Below are 16,737 nucleotides of genomic sequence, written 5' to 3'. Positions count from 1 at the left end.
TCTCTCTCTCTCTCTCGCTCTGTGTCTCCTATAGCTGTCTCTCTCTCTCTTATAGCTGTCTCTCTCTCACTCTCTCTCCTATAGCTGTCTGTCTCCTACAGCTGCCACTCTCTCTCTCTCTGTGTGTCTCCTACAGCTGTCTCTCTCTCTCTCTCCTATAGCTGTCTCTCTCTCTGTCTGTCTCCTACAGCTGCCTCTCTCTCTCTCTCCCCTTTAGCTGTCTGTCTCCTACAGCTGTCTCTCTCTCTCTCTCTCTCTCTCTCTCTCTGTGTCTCCTACATTTGTCTCTCTCTCTCTCTGTGTCTCCTATAGCTGTCTCTCTCTCTCTGTCTCCTACAGCTGCCTCTCTCTCTCTCTATCTCCCTCTCCCCTTTAGCTGTCTGTGTCTCCTACAGCTGTCTCTCTCTCTCTCGCTGTGTCTCCTACAGCTGTCTCTCTCTCTCGCTGTGTCTCACTCTCCCTCCTTTAGCTCTCTCTCTCTCGCTGTGTCTCCTTAGCTCGCTGTTCTCTGTCTCCTATAGCTATCTCGCTGTGTCTCCTACAGCTGTCTCTCTCTCTCTCTCTCAGCTCTCTCTCTCGCTGTGTCTCCTATAGCTGCCTCTCTCTCTCGCTGTGTCTCCTATAGCTGTCTCTCTCTCTCTCGCTGTGTCTCCTATAGCTGTCTCTCTCTCTCTCGCTGTGTCTCCTATAGCTGTCTCTCTCGCTGTGTCTCCTATAGCTGCCTCTCTCTCTCTGTGTCTCCTACAGCTGCCTGTCTCTCTCTCTCGCTGTGTCTCCTATAGCTGCCTCTCTCTCTCTCTCTCTCTCTCTCTGTGTCTCCTATAGCTGCCTCTCTCTCTCTCGCTGTGTCTCCTATAGCTGTCTCTCTCTCTGTCCCCCCTTTAGCCGTCTGTCTCTCTCTGTCTCCTGGAGCTGCCTCTCTCTCACACTCTCTCTCTCCTACAGCTGTCTCTCTCTCTCTCTCTCTCACTCTGTCTCCTATAGCTGTCTCTCTCTCTCTCTCTCCCCTATAGCTGTGTCTCCTACAGCTGTCTCTCTCTCTCTCACTCTCCTACAGCTGTCTCTCTCCCCTATAGCTGTGTCTCCTACAGCTGTCTCTCTCTCTCTCTCTCTCATTCTGTCTCCTATAGCTGTCTCTCTCTCTCTCTGTCTCCTATAGCTGTCTCTCTCTCTCTCTCTGTCTCCTACAGCTGCCTTTCTCTCTCTCGCTGTGTCTCCTATAGCTGTCTCTCTCTCTGTCCCCCCTTTAGCCGTCTGTCTCTCTCTGTCTCCTGGAGCTGCCTCTCTCTCACTCTCTCTCTCTCCTACAGCTGTCTCTCTCTCTCTCTCTCACTCTGTCTCCTATAGCTGTCTCTCTCTCTCTCTCTCCCCTATAGCTGTGTCTCCTACAGCTGTCTCTCTCTCTCACTCTCCTACAGCTGTCTCTCTCCCCTATAGCTGTGTCTCCTACAGCTGTCTCTCTCTCTCTCTCTCTCATTCTGTCTCCTATAGCTGTCTCTCTCTCTCTCTGTCTCCTATAGCTGTCTCTCTCTCTCTCTCTCTGTCTCCTGTAGCTGTCTCTCTCTGGCTGTGTCTCCTACATCTGTCTCTCTCTCTCTCTCTCTCTCTGTCTCCTACAGCTGCCTCTCTCTCTCTCGCTGTGTCTCCTATAGCTGTCTCTCTCTCTCTCTCTGTCCCCCCCTTTAGCCGTCTGTCTCTCTCTGTCTCCTGGAGCTGCCTCTCTCTCACTCTCTCTCTCCTACAGCTGTCTCTCTCTCTCTCCCCTATAGCTGTGTCTCCTACAGCTGTCTCTCTCTCTCTCCCCTATAGCTGTGTCTCCTACAGCTGTCTCTCTCTCTCTCTCTCTGTCTCCTATAGCTGTCTCTCTCTCTCTCCCCTTTAGCTGTCTGTCTGTCTCCTGTAGCTGTCTCTCTCTGGCTGTGTCTCCTACATCTGTCTCTCTCTCTCTCTCTCTCTCTCTCTGTGTCTCCTATAGCTGTCTCTCTCTCTGTGTCTCTCCTACATCTGTCTCTCTCTCACTCTCTTATAGCTGTCTCTCTCTCTCTGTCTCCTACATCTGTCTCTCTCTCTCTCTCTCTCTCTCTCTCGCTGTGTCTCCTGTAGCTGTCTCTCACTCTCCCTCCTTTAGCTCTCGCTCTCGCTGTGTCTCCTTAGCTCGCTGTTCGCTGTCTCTCTCTCTCGCTGTGTCTCCTATAGCTGCCTCTCTCTCTCTCTCTCTGTGTCTCCTACAGCTGTCTCTCTCTCTCTCCCCTATAGCTGTCTCTCTCTCTGTGTCTCCTACATCTGTCTCTCTCTCTCTCTCTCGCTCTGTGTCTCCTATAGCTGTCTCTCTCTCTCTTATAGCTGTCTCTCTCTCACTCTCTCTCCTATAGCTGTCTGTCTCCTACAGCTGCCACTCTCTCTCTCTCTGTGTGTCTCCTACAGCTGTCTCTCTCTCTGTCTGTCTCCTACAGCTGCCTCTCTCTCTCTCTCTCTCCCCTTTAGCTGTCTGTCTCCTACAGCTGTCTCTCTCTCTCTCTCTCTCTCTCTCTCTGTGTCTCCTACATTTGTCTCTCTCTCTCTCTGTCTCCTATAGCTGTCTCTCTCTCTCTGTCTCCTACAGCTGCCTCTCTCTCTCTCTCTCTCTCTCCCCTTTAGCTGTCTGTCTCCTACAGCTGTCTCTCTCTCTCTCTCTCTCTCTCTCTGTGTCTCCTATAGCTGTCTCTCTCTCTCTGTCTCCTACAGCTGCCTCTCTCTCTCTCTATCTCCCTCTCCCCTTTAGCTGTCTGTGTCTCCTACAGCTGTCTCTCTCTCTCTCTCTGTGTCTCCTACATCTGTCTGTCTGTCTGTCTCTCTCTCTCTCTCCCTCTCCCCTTTAGCTGTCTGTCTCCTACAGCTGTCTCTCTCTCTCTCTCTCGCTGTGTCTCCTACAGCTGTCTCTCTCTCTCGCTGTGTCTCACTCTCCCTCCTTTAGCTCTCTCTCTCTCGCTGTGTCTCCTTAGCTCGCTGTTCTCTGTCTCCTATAGCTATCTCGCTGTCTCCTACAGCTGTCTCTCTCTCTCTCTCTCAGCTCTCTCTCTCGCTGTGTCTCCTATAGCTGCCTCTCTCTCTCGCTGTGTCTCCTATAGCTGTCTCTCTCTCTCTCTCTCGCTGTGTCTCCTATAGCTGTCTCTCTCTCTCTCTCTCGCTGTGTCTCCTATAGCTGCCTCTCTCTCTCTCTGTGTCTCCTACAGCTGCCTGTCTCTCTCTCTCGCTGTGTCTCCTATAGCTGCCTCTCTCTCTCTCTCTCTCTGTGTCTCCTACAGCTGCCTCTCTCTCTCTCGCTGTGTCTCCTATAGCTGTCTCTCTCTCTGTCCCCCCTTTAGCCGTCTGTCTCTCTCTGTCTCCTGGAGCTGCCTCTCTCTCACTCTCTCTCTCTCCTACAGCTGTCTCTCTCTCTCTCTCTCACTCTGTCTCCTATAGCTGTCTCTCTCTCTCTCTCTCCCCTATAGCTGTGTCTCCTACAGCTGTCTCTCTCTCTCTCACTCTCCTACAGCTGTCTCTCTCCCCTATAGCTGTGTCTCCTACAGCTGTCTCTCTCTCTCTCTCTCTCACTCTGTCTCCTATAGCTGTCTCTCTCTCTCTCTCTCTGTCTCCTGTAGCTGTCTCTCTCTCGCTGTGTCTCCTACAGCTGTCTCTCTCTCTCTCTCTCTCACTCTGTCTCCTATAGCTGTCTCTCTCTCTCTCTCTCTGTCTCCTGTAGCTGTCTCTCTCTGGCTGTGTCTCCTACATCTGTCTCTCTCTGTCTCCTACAGCTGCCTCTCTCTCTCTCGCTGTGTCTCCTATAGCTGTCTCTCTCTCTCTCTCTGTCCCCCCTTTAGCCGTCTGTCTCTCTCTGTCTCCTGGAGCTGCCTCTCTCTCACTCTCTCTCTCCTACAGCTGTCTCTCTCTCTCTCCCCTATAGCTGTGTCTCCTACAGCTGTCTCTCTCTCTCTCTCTCTCTGTCTCCTATAGCTGTCTCTCTCTCTCTCCCCTTTAGCTGTCTGTCTGTCTCTCTCTCTGTCTCCTGTAGCTGTCCTCTCTCTGGCTGTGGTCTCCTACATCTGTCTCTCTCTCTCTCTCTCTCTCTGTGTCTCCTATAGCTGTCTCTCTCTCTGTGTCTCTCCTACATCTGTCTCTCTCTCACTCTCTTATAGCTGTCTCTCTCTCTCTGTCTCCTACATCTGTCTCTCTCTCTCTCGCTGTGTCTCCTACAGCTGTGTCTCCTACAGCTGTCTCTCTCTCGCTGTGTCTCCTGTAGCTGTCTCTCACTCTCCCTCCTTTAGCTCTCTCTCTCTCTCTCGCTGTGTCCTCCTTAGCCGGCTGTTCTCTGTCTCTATAGCTGCCTCTCTCTCTCGCTGTGTCTCCTGTAGCTGTCTGTCTCTCTCTCTCTCTCTGTCTCCTACAGCTGCCTCTCTCTCTCTCTCGCTGTGTCTCCTATAGCTGTCTCTCTCTGTCTCCTACAGCTGTTGTGTCTCTCTCTCTCTCTCGCTGTGTCTCTACAGCTGTGTCTCTCTCACTCTCTCTCTCTCGCGCTGTGTCTCCGACAGCTGTCTCTCTCTCTCTCTCGCTGTGTCCTCCTTAGCCGGCTGTTCTCTCTCTCACTCTCTGGCTGTGTCCTCCTACATCTGTCTCTCTCTCTCTCTCTGTGTGTCTCTACAGCTGCCTGTCTCTCTCTCTCTCCCCCCTTTAGCCGTCTGTCTCTCTCTCACTCCCTCTCTCTCTCCCCCCTATAGCTGTCTCTCTCTCACTCTCCTCTCTCCTATAGCTGTCTCTCTCTCCACTCTCTCTCTCCTATAGCTGTCTCTCTCTCTGTCTCCTATAGCTGCCTCTCACTCTCTTACTTCCTCTCTCACTCCCTCTCTCTCTCCCCCCTATAGCTGTCTCTCTCTCCCGTGTCTCCTACAGCTGCCTCTCTCTCTCCTATAGCTGCCTCTCTCTCTCTGTCTCCTACATCTGTCTCTCTCTCTCTGTGTCTCTCCTACATCTGTCTCTCTCTCACTCTCTCTGTCTCCTACAGCTGTCTGTGTGTCTCCTGTAGCTGTCTCTCTCTCTCTCTGTGTCTCCTATAGCGCTCTGTCTGTGTCCCCCTGATGAGCTGACACTGATATCTGGGTAGGTGTGGAATGGGATCTGAGATCTGAACCTGATGCAAATCGGCCGCGCGTTCTCTCCAAGAGAGACATTCTCGACCTGAAACCCTGTCTGACCTCTCTCTCCTTCTCTCTCCCCCTGACCCCCACCCCACCCCTCCCCAAGGCGGATCTACCCCATCCTCAGGCACTAACCCCTTCAGCGTTTGCCCACTGACCCAGAGCTTATCCCTTCAACCAGCTACGCGCTAGTCCTGTCCTACCGCCTCCAGGCGCAACCCCCCTCCTCCCGGCCCCCAGCGTGATGCCCACACCCGGTCGCAGCACCAGTCCCCCCTCAATGGCTTCGCCCCTCACCCAGCTGTTCCGGTCACCACCATGACCAACCCCTTCCTGCTATAATGGATGGCCGCACCTACCCAGGAGGCGGCTTCTCTGGGACACCACCCCCCCTCCCCCTTCCTCACCCCCTTCTGCTAACCACTCTCCGACAGGTGAAAAGGGATCACTCGGTGGATCGCTCTGTTTCTCTCGGACCGCCGTCTGAAGCTTCCCGAGTTCCTGCGCCACAGGAAGGACCCTGAGCGTTTTCACTTTTTTTTTCAAACTTTTTTTTTCTCTTTTTCGTCGGCAAAGAAAAACCAAATGAATGTACATTTTTAAGATAATTTATTTTGCTTCATATGTGTGTCTATGTATGTATATAAAAAAAATCTGAGAGGATATATATATTAAAAAAAGGAAAGGGGTTATCTTCACTTTAATTTAGCATTTCTCTTTAGCGTTAAGGAAGTTGGTGCGGTGTTGAAGGGGGGAAAACTGGGGGCCCTAAACATGTTGATTATTATTTTTTGAATAATGTATGATAATCCTGGTTCGTGCGGGGCCCCTGGCTGTGACAAAGACTAATAAACTTCGGTGATTGCTTTCCATTACAATCTCGCATGTGTGGTGTGTGATGTCTACCGGACCTGGTTAGGCATTGTGGGTGATTTAGCCCCTGGGAGAACGTGGCCACCTCCCACCAGCATCGTTTAGTTGCTTGACAAAGCCACCAGAGCAAGCGATCACATTAAAAATCCAAAATGTCTACATCATCTGAGGTGCCTTTTTCCAAACGATCAACTATGGGTCCAGGCCCGAAACGTCCAGCTTTCCTGCTTGGCCAGCTGTGTTCATCCAGCTCTACACAGCCCCCGCCTCCCACTTGGAGTAACATGCCCGACCATCACTGAGAATAGCGAGCACGTTGAAGCGACTGCTGGACCACAGTGAAGTGAGGGGAACGTAGGTTAGGTTAATTTTTGGATTACCATGATTCCACGGCACAGCATTGGGGGCTGAAGGGCCTGTACTGTGCTGTACTTTTCTATGCTCGGGGAGGGGAAGAAGAGAGAAGAACCTATAGGGTGCAGTGTCCTGCAGCGAGTGACTCCTGTCCTGACACCACCACCCATCAATGAACAAGGCCCAGGCAGGATGTTTGGGGGGGGGGGGGGGGGGGGGGGGGAGAAAGAGGAGGAGAAGGGTAGGACTGCTGCAACAACGCTGTCCCAAGGACACAGCAGGCACCCGCCCCCCCCCCCAACTCCGTCAAACCTCGGGGGGGGGCCACACACACATACAGGTCCAGGAAGACAGAGTGGCCACCGGAGGAGATCCGCACCCTGTTTTACTGAGAAATGGAGGGGGGGTGTGGGGAAGAAGAAGGGGAGAGACACAGACAAGCCGCGGGCTCGTGGCATCTTCGTGTTTTATTATGAATTCGTAAAAACAGAGGGTTAAGCCCACCCTCCCCTCCCCTCCCCCCAAAACCCAACCCCTCTCACAACCTCGATGTCCTGCCCTGCCCCCACCCTCCCCTGGAATTTGCAACGCTGCTGTTAAAACAGATTTTTTTTGTCCCCTGTCCCGACTCCGCACCCCCCCGGTGTATCACCGCATCACGTCTTACAAGCCCAAAGCAGGGAGGGGGGGGGGGGGCAGGGAAGACAGAGGGAGGGAGCCCCCCCCCGCCCCACAACCAGCAGATTCGGGGAGGGGGGAGAGAGAGCGAGAGAGAAAGAAAGATCGGTTGGGGGGGGGGGAAGAGAGCAACAGCGGTGAGGAAGGACAGAGAGTGGGTGAGAGATACACACAGACAGTGGGGAAGGAGACATGGGAAGGGGGCGGGGGGGGGGTGTTGAGAGAAACGAAGCCCTCATTCCCACCCCGCGGCCCCCCCCAACAAACACCTGACCACTGCTCCCCCACTCCAGTGACAGCAGGGGTATGAAAAAAAACCCATACACATCAACACAGCGAGCCATAGAATGGGATCCTCCTGTGCAGGGGGAGTGAGGAAAAAGGTGGGGAGGGTTGTGGAGGGAGAGAACAGGAACTAAACAAATAAGACGGGGCGGGGGGGGGCGGAACGGGAAGCGTACACTCGTTTGTTTAAAAAAAAAGGAGAGAGAGAGAGACACAGAGAGAGACAGATGGTGTTTGCCGGTTCGTGGGCACAGGCTCGGCGTTCCCCCCGTGTTCTGGCTCTACCAGAAATCCCGACGATGATACGAGTCTGGTTCACAGTACTTGGTGACCACCACGCGGTTGGCGAACTTACGGCCTGCCAGGCCCTGCATGGCTTTCTGGCAGTCGAGGATGGAGACAAATTCCACAAAAATCTGTCGGCGAAGGGAGAGAGAGAGAGAGGGGGAGGAGGGTCAGCGCCAGCGGCAGAGACGGGGAACCGCGACGCTAGCAGGGGGGGGTGGAATCGAACGCTGGGAGAAACGGCGAAAGCGAGTCAGGAGATGGGAGACTTCGGAGGGTCGCAAGTGCTGCGGAGATAGGGAGGGAGGGGATTTGAACAGGAGGGTGAGGGCTGTAGGGGCTGGAGGAGGTGACGGAGATAGGAAGGGAGGGATTTGAACAGGAGGGTGAGGGTGTAGGAGGTGACGGAGATAGGGAGGGAGGGGATTTGAACAGGAGGGTGAGGGCTGGAGGGGCTGGAGGAGGTGACGGAGATAGGGAGGGAGGGGATTTGAACAGGAGGGTGAGGGCTTGTAGGGGCTGGAGGAGGTGACGGAGATAGGGAGGGAGGGGATTTGAACAGGAGGGTGAGGGCTGTAGGGGCTGGAGGAGGTGACGGAGATAGGGAGGGAGGGGATTTGAAAGGAGTGTGAGGGCTGTAGGGGCTGGAGGAGGTGACGGAGATAGGGAGGGAGGGGATTTGAACAGGAGGGTGAGGCTGTAGGGGCTGGAGGAGGTGACGGAGATAGGGAGGGAGGGGATTTGAACAGGAGGGTGAGGGCTGTAGGGGCTGGAGGAGGTGACGGAGATAGGGATCGGGAGCGGATTTGAACAGGAGGGTGAGGGCTGGAGGAGGTGACGGAGATAGGGAGGGGATTTGAACAGGAGGGTGAGGGCTGTAGGGGCTGGAGGAGGTGACGGAGATAGGGAGGGAGGGGATTTGAACAGGAGGGGGAGGGCTGTAGGGGCTGGAGGAGGTGGCGGAGATAGGGAGGGAGGGGATTTGAACAGGAGGGTGAGGGCTGTAGGGGCTGGAGGAGGTGACGGAGATAGGGAGCGGATTTGAACAGGAGGGGTGAGGATTGTAGGGGCTGGAGGTGGTGACGGAGATAGGGAGGGAGGGGATTTGAACAGGAGGGTGAGGGCTGTATGGGCTGGCGGAGATAGGGAGGGAGGGGAGTTGAACAGGAGGGTGAGGGCTGTAGGGGCTGGAGGAGGTGATGGAGATAGGGAGGGAGGGGATTTGAACAGGAGGGTGAGGGTTGCCGAGGGGGAGCCGTCGTACCTTGCCGCAGCCCCGGCACCTCCAGCCCGTCGATGGGCCGCGGATCTCGATGGATTTGACCATGCCATACTTGCTGCATTCCTCGCGTACATCCTCCACTATCTCCTCGTACTCCTCGTCGTCCACCAGCTCATCTGGGGTGATCATGTTCATCAGGCACAGGATCTCCGTTGGCATCCCCGCCATCTGGACCTGCGTTGACACCAGGCCGGGCACTTGCAAGAGTGACCGGGGTCTGGTTTATCGTGTTCTGGGGGTGGGACGGGTGAGACGGAGAGAGGGAGGGTGAGGCGTCAGTCTTTGAGGCCCGAAGTCCGCCGGCTTATACCCCCCGCACCGTGCAGACACGGACAGGGAGAGACAGCGTCCCACAGACACACACCATACCCCTCCACAGACAGAGAGACAGAGAGAGACAGAGAGAGACAGAGAGTGAGAGAGAGTGAGAGAGAGTGAGAGTGAGAGAGAGTGAGAGAGAGTGAGAGAGAGTGAGAGAGAGTGAGAGAGAGTGAGAGAGAGTGAGAGAGAGTGAGAGAGAGAGAGAGAGAGTGAGAGAGAGTGAGAGAGAGTGAGAGAGAGTGAGAGAGAGAGAGAGAGTGAGAGAGAGTGAGAGAGAGAGAGAGAGAGTGAGAGAGAGTGAGAGAGAGTGTGAGAGAGAGTGTGAGAGAGAGAGAGAGAGAGAGAGAGAGAGTGAGAGTCCCACACACACACACCACACCCCCTCCACTGCTCTCAGCGTCCAGTCAGACAGAGAGAGAGAGAGAGAGACAGACAGACAGTGTCCACAGACACACACCATACCCCTCCACTGCTCTCAGCGTCCAGACAGAGAGAGAGAGAGAGAGACAGAGACAGTGTCCCACAGACACACACCACCCCCCTCTCCACTGCTCTCAGCATCCAGACAGAGCGACAGAGACAGCATCCCACAGGCTCACATCCCACTGCTCTCTCGGCGTCCACACAGAGACAGCGAGAGATACAGACTGCGTCCGCAGAGTACAGAGAGTGCGCTCCATCTCCCATTGAAACAGGGCACCCTCCCCCACCAACACCACATCGTGGGAACCAGCGAAACAAACAGAACCGTCTCACAGCCCATCCCTCCTCCCTCTCCGAATGCAAGCTTCTCCGTGCTTTAAGCCAGGGTGTTTGGTGGGGGGGGGGGGTGCGGTTTGGTTTCGGGGCCTGAACAATAGCCCCATCTGGTTGTGAGCACGCACACAAATCCCAGGCACGATCAGGGAGAACCCACCGCCCACCACCTCCCTTGACGTTCAATGACATTCCCATCACTGAAAACCGTTCCCCGCCTCCACCATGGAACAGAAAGTTAACCAGGAACTCCAGACCCCCCCCCCCGCCAAAAAAAATTCATAACAGCAGCTACAGGAGCTGGGAATCCACCAGCGAGTGACTCCCGTCCACCCAAACTCACTCCAAAAGGCAGGAGGGGGGGAAACTCCCCCCACCCCCGCCGGGTCGTGGGGGGGGGGGGGGAGAACACCTCCGACAATGCTCCAGAAGCTCAGCACCGTCTCAGGGACGAAGCGGCTGCACACCCCCACCCTCTCCTCACTCTACCGTCAACCCCATCTCGATCGACATGCTCTTCGACACTCGCTCCCCTGCTACAAACACACGGCCGCAGCAGCGCGTAGCAACCAGGAGACCTCGCCGAAACCAGGCACCTCTACCTCCCCCAACCCTTGTTTTTTGGCAGGTTGGGTCAGGAGGGGAGGAGGAGGATGAGAACACCACCCCCCCCGCCCCCAATCGCCCCCTGCCCCTTTCTGAAGGTAGCGCTAACGTCACGCTGTAATGTTCTAGGTTAGTCCTGATCAGGCTCTCTCTTGCTCCCCTGCACCCCGACTCCACCCAAACAAGATCCTCGCCACGTCCACGTCCCCCCACACCTACCGGAGTGGCGTTCTTCGCCCCCACGCTGGCCCTTTGGACTATCAGCTTCTTGTCCCCGAGTTGCATACCATTCAGTCCCGCGATGGCCTGTAAGAGAAGAGGGGTAACGTCGGGGGTGGGGGGAGAGGGGATCAGTGGATGTGGTGGGGACGGGGAGGGAGGTGGGCAAGTGTGGGAGAGTCGGGGGAGGCAGGGCGGGTAGGAGAGGTCAGAGGGCGTTGGGGGGGGAGGAGAGGTCAGAGGACGTGGGGGGGGGAGGGAGGGGTGGGGAAACAGCAGAGACAGCGGGAGGAGAGTCAGGGGAAAGGTGGGGAGGGAGAGAAGGGTAGGGGAGGTCAGAGGACGTGTGGGGGGGGGCAAGAAGATGGAGAAATATCGGGGGGGGGGAGGAGAGGTCAGAGGATGTGAGGGAGGGAGGGGTGGGGAAACGGCGGAGTCAGCGGGGGGGAGGGAGAGAGAGGGAAGGGAGGAAGGGGGAGATGACGGGGAGGGGGGGGGGGGGGGGGCGGTGAAGAGGGGGAGAGGGGAGGGAGGCGGGGTGGTCAAAGAAGGACATGACTTAGTTCTCGCAGGCGGTGTAGCGCGGCAGTTAGCTAGGGAGGAGGAGAGCAGCTGCCCTTGTTCGATGGTCTCTGAAACCAATGGGGGGAGAAGAACAGAGAAAAATTCATCATCGGATCGATGCAAAGGACACCAGAACATTTACTGAAGGGGACGGGTTGGTGGGGGGAGGGGGGGGGTCGCTTTGGTGCGGGGTGTTTTTTTTAAGCTCTCGGCTGGTCCGCAGCTTCGGGGGTGGGGGGGGGGGGGGGGAAGGAGTGGGGTAGCTGCGAGGAGGTGTTGTGCGCGCACACACACACACACACACACACACACACACACACACACACACACACACACACACACACACACACACAAATGCATAACTCCCGGCAAACACCTTGTGAAGGGCAGCAGGGTCAGCGCAGGCACCGGAGGTGTGCCTCCCACCCATCTCCCCGACTGAATGCGCACCGCGCACCACCCCACCCAACCTCGACCTTCAATTTGCACCCCGCCAACTCCCTTAACAGCTCTTCCAGAATTGGGATTGGGGACTAGGGAGGGGAGGCTGGATTATGGAGCTCGAGCTCCCCCCACCGCCTCCCACAGTATATCAATCTCCCCCAACAGTGCGGCGCTCCCTCAGTACTGGCACCGGGAGGGAGGGAGGGAGGGAGTGTCAGCCTGGATTATGGAGCTCGAGTCCCCCCCCCCCCAGAGTATATCCCTCTCCCCCCGACAGTGCGGCGCTCCCTCAGTACTGGCACCGGGAGGGAGGGAGTGTCGGCCTGGATTATGGAGCTCGAGTCCCCCCCCCCAGAGTATATCCCTCTCCCCCCGACAGTGCGGCGCTCCCTCAGTACTGGCACCGGAGGGAGGGAGTGTCGGCCTGGATTATGGAGCTCGAGTCCCCCCCCCGCCAGAGTATATCCCTCTCCCCGACAGTGCGGCGCTCCCTCAGTACTGGCACCGGGAGGGAGGGAGGGAGGGAGTGTCAGCCTGGATTATGGAGCTCGAGTCCCCCCCCCCCCCCCCCCCCGAGTATATCCATCTCCCCCCGACAGTGCAGCGCTCCCTCAGTACTGGCACCGGGAGGGAGGGAGTGTCGGCCTGGATTATGGAGCTCGAGTCCCCCCCCCCAGAGTATATCCCTCTCCCCCCGACAGTGCGGCGCTCCCTCAGTACTGGCACCGGGAGGGAGGGAGTGTCGGCCTGGATTATGGAGCTCGAGTCCCCCCCCCGCCAGAGTATATCCCTCTCCCCCGACAGTGCGGCGCTCCCTCAGTACTGGCACCGGGAGGGAGGGAGGGAGGGAGTGTCGGCCTGGATTATGGAGCTCGAGTCCCCCCCCCCCCAGAGTATATCCATCTCCCCCCGACAGTGCGGCGCTCCCTCAGTACTGGCACTGGGAGGGAGGGAGTGTTCGCCTGGATTATGGAGCTCGAGTCCCCCCCCACCCAGAGTATATCCCTCTCCCCCCGACAGTGCGGCGCTCCCTCAGTACTGGCACCGGGAGGGAGGGAGGGAGGGAGTGTCGGCCTGGATTATGGAGCTCGAGTCCCCCCCCCCACCCCCAGAGTATATCCCTCTCCCCCCGACAGTGCGGCGCTCCCTCAGTACTGGCACCGGGAGGGAGGGAGTGTCGGCCTGGATTATGGAGCTCGAGTCCCCCCCCCGCCAGAGTATATCCATCTCCCCCCGACAGTGCGGCGCTCCCTCAGTACTGGCACTGGGAGGGAGGGAGTGTTCGCCTGGATTATGGAGCTCGAGTCCCCCCCCACCCCAGAGTATATCCCTCTCCCCCCGACAGTGCGGCGCTCCCTCAGTACTGGCACCGGGAGGGAGGAGGGAGGGAGGGAGTGTCGGCCTGATTATGGAGCTCGAGTACCCCCCCCTCCCAGAGTATATCCATCTCCCCCCGACAGTGCGGCGCTCCCTCAGTACTGGCACCAGGAGGGAGGGAGTGTCGGCCTGGATTATGGAGCTTGAGTCCCCCCCACCGCCAGAGTATATCCATCTCCCCCCGGGACAGTGCGGCGCTCCCTCAGTACTGGCACCGTGAGGGAGGGAGTGTGGGCCTGAATTCCTGCACCCTAACTGCTAGCGTGTACGCAGAGGTGATAGGTATCTTTGTGAGCTGTGCTGCTGAGAGGGAGACCGTGGCCAATCGCTCCAGGGTACCCCACACCCCTACCCCCAAGATGCAGCGTGACCAGGGTCAGTAGATGCAGAGCTCCTGCATCACCCCACATTACCTGATCAGTGACGTTGATGTCAACATATTCACAGAAAGCGTAGCCCTTGGACAGCCCAGTGGCGCTGTCTTTCACCAGGTTGAAGGCTTTCAGAGGTCCAAAAGATGTGAGAAGCTCCTTCACCTGGAAACGAGGGAAGGAGCAGTTACAAATGTAATGTGACTAACAGGGTCTGTGAGGGGGTGGGGAGCGAGCGCACCAGGGTCTGAAAGAGAGGGAGAGAGAGAGAGAAAGAGGATTGGGGGAGCGAGGGCAAGTGACAGGGACAGCGCGCGCGAGTGTCAAAGAGAAAGAGGATAGGTGAGTGAAAGCGAGGGAGAGGGAGCGCAAGGGCGAGTGATAGAGGGGACAGGTGACTGAGAGCTTGTGTGAGGGAGAGGGGGGGGAGACGGGGGGGGGAGAGAGAGAGAGACACAGAGAGAGAGAGAGAGAGAGAGAGACAGAGAGAGAGACACAGAGAGAGAGAGACACAGAGAGAGAGAGAGACAGAGAGAGAGAGAGAGACAGAGAGACAGAGAGACAGGAGAGACAGAGAGACAGAGAGACAGAGAGACACAGAGAGAGAGAGAGAGAGAGAGAGACAGAGAGACAGAGACAGAGACAGAGACAGAGAGACAGAGAGACAGAGAGAGAGAGAGAGAGAGAGAGAGAGACAGAGAGAGAGACAGAGAGAGAGAGAGAGAGAGAGAGAGAGTGTGTGATAGAGAGGGAGACAGAGAGGAAGAAAGCGAGATGGGGCAAGGGTGAGTGAGCGAGGCAGAAGATGGACGAGTGAGAGCTCGTGTGTGTGAAAGCGCGTGCGCGTGAGTAGGCTTTAGACTGGATTATAAAGTGGAGTCATGCCTGGTTACCTGATCATCATTAAGGTAGTTCGGCAGGCCCCCGATGAACAGCTTGTGGGGGGAGTCGGGGACAACTGTAGACACAACACCTGGACACAGAGCGAGAGAGGGGCACAGTGAGAATGGCCAGCCATTCAATAAACTGCTTCGTATCAGGACGGTCTCCCCTGGCACAACGATCTGAGCTGGGGGGACAGCAGAAAGCTACAAGAGAAAACTCTTTCAACAAATCAAACGCAGTCAAATCCTCACCCTCCTCTTCAAACCCCCTCCCCATCTCCGTCACCTCCTCCAGCCCCGACAGCCCTCACCCTCCTGTTCAAATCCCCTCCCTCCTATCTGCATCACCTCCTCCAGCCCCGACAGCCCTCACCCTCCTGTTCAAATCCCCTCCCTCCCTATCTCCGTCACCTCCTGCAGCCCTACAGCCCTCACCCTCCTGTTCAAATCCCCTCCCTCCCTGTCTCCGTCACCTCCTGCAGCCCCTACAGCCCTCACCCTCCTGTTCAAATCCCCTCCCTCCCTGTCTCCATCACCTCCTCCAGCCCCTACAGCCCTCACCCTCCTGTTCAATCCCCTCCCTCCCTATCTCCGTCACCTCCTCCAGCCCCTACAGCCCTCACCCTCCTGTTCAAATCCCCTCCCTCCCTATCTCCGTCACCTCCTCCAGCCCCTACAGCCCTCACCCTCCTGTTCAAATCCCCTCCCTCCCTATCTCCGTCACCTCCTCCAGCCCCTACAGCCCTCACCCTCCTGTTCAACCCCCTCCCTATCTCCATCACCTCCTCCAGCCCCTACAGCCCTCACCCTCCTGTTCAAACCCCCTCCCTCCCTATCTCCGTCACCTCCTCCAGCCCTACAGCCCTCACCCTCCTGTTCAAATCCCCTCCCTCCCTATCTCCGTCACCTCCTCCAGCCCCTACAGTCCGCACCCTCCTGTTCAAATCCCCTCCGTGCCTATCGCCGTCACCTCCTCCAGCCCCTACAGCCCTCACCCTCCTGTTCAAACCCCCTCCCTATCTCCGTCACCTCCTCCAGCCCCTACAGCCCTCACCCTCCTGTTCAAACCCCCTCCCTATCTCCGTCGCCTCCTCCAGCCCCTACAGCCCTCACCCTCCTGTTCAAATCCCCTCCCTCCCTATCTCCGTCACCTCCTCCAGCCCCTACAGCCCACACCCTCCTGTTCAAATCCCCTCCCTCCCTATCTCCGTCACCTCCCCAGCCCCTACAGCCCTCACACTCCTGTTCAAATCCCCTCCCTCCCTATCTCCGTCACCTCCTCCAGCCCTACAGCCCTCACCCTCCTGTTCAAATCCCCTCCGTGCCTATCGCCGTCACCTCCTCCAGCCCTTACAGCCCTCACCCTCCTGTTCAAACCCCCTCCTATCTCCGTCACCTCCTCCAGCCCCTACAGCCCTCACCCTCCTGTTCAAATCCCCTCCCTCCCTATCTCCGTCACCTCCTCCAGCCCCTACAGCCCACACCCTCCTGTTCAAATCCCCTCCCTCCCTATCTCCGTCACCTCCTCCAGCCCCTACAGCCCTCACCCTCCTGTTCAAATCCCCTCCCTCCCTATCTCCGTCACCTCCTCCAGCCCCTACAGCCCTCACCCTCCTGTTCAAAAACCCTCCCTCCCTATCTCCGTCACCTCCTCCAGCCCCTACAACCCTCACCCTCCTGTTCAAATCCCCTCCCTCCCCATCTCCGTCACCTCCTCCAGCCCTCACCCTCCTGTTCAAATCCGCTCCCTCCCTATCTCCGTCACCTCCTCCAGCCCCTACAGCCCTCACCCTCCTGTTCAAATCCCTCCCTCCCTATCTCCATCACCTCCTCCAGCCCCTACAACCCTCACCCGCCTGTTCAAATCCCCTCCCTCCCTGTCTCCGTCACCTCCTCAGCCCCTACAGCCCTCACCCTCCTGTTCAAACCACCTCCCTATCTCCGTCACCTCCTCCAGCCCCTACAGCCCTCACCCTCCTGTTCAAATCCCTCCCTCCCTATCTCCATCACCTCCTCCAGCCCCTACAACCCTCACCCGCCTGTTCAAATCCCCTCCCTCCCTATCTCCGTCACCTCCTCCAGCCCCTACAGCCCTCACCCTCCTGTTCAAACCACCTCCATATCTCCGTCACCTCCTCCAGCCCCTACAGCCCTCACCCTCCTGTTCAAACCCCCTCCCTCCCTATCTCCGTCACCTCCTCCAGCCCCTACAGCCCACACCCTCCTGTTCAAATCCCCTCCCTCCCTATCTCCGTCACCTCCTCCAGCCCCTACAGCCCTCACCCCTC

General features: G+C 57.3%; 1 pseudogene; it reads right to left on the bottom strand.

Moving 5' to 3' along the window:
- Positions 1-6,918: 6,918 nt before the first annotated feature.
- Positions 6,919-14,653, bottom strand: LOC125450034 (splicing factor U2AF 65 kDa subunit-like; annotated as a pseudogene).
- Positions 14,654-16,737: the final 2,084 nt, after the last annotated feature.

Source organism: Stegostoma tigrinum, unplaced genomic scaffold (genome assembly GCF_030684315.1).
Source record: "Stegostoma tigrinum isolate sSteTig4 unplaced genomic scaffold, sSteTig4.hap1 scaffold_721, whole genome shotgun sequence".
Classification (NCBI taxonomy): domain Eukaryota; kingdom Metazoa; phylum Chordata; class Chondrichthyes; order Orectolobiformes; family Stegostomatidae; genus Stegostoma; species Stegostoma tigrinum.
The sequence above is the reverse complement of the archived record's forward strand: the minus strand, read 5'-3'. Positions and strand labels throughout refer to the sequence as shown.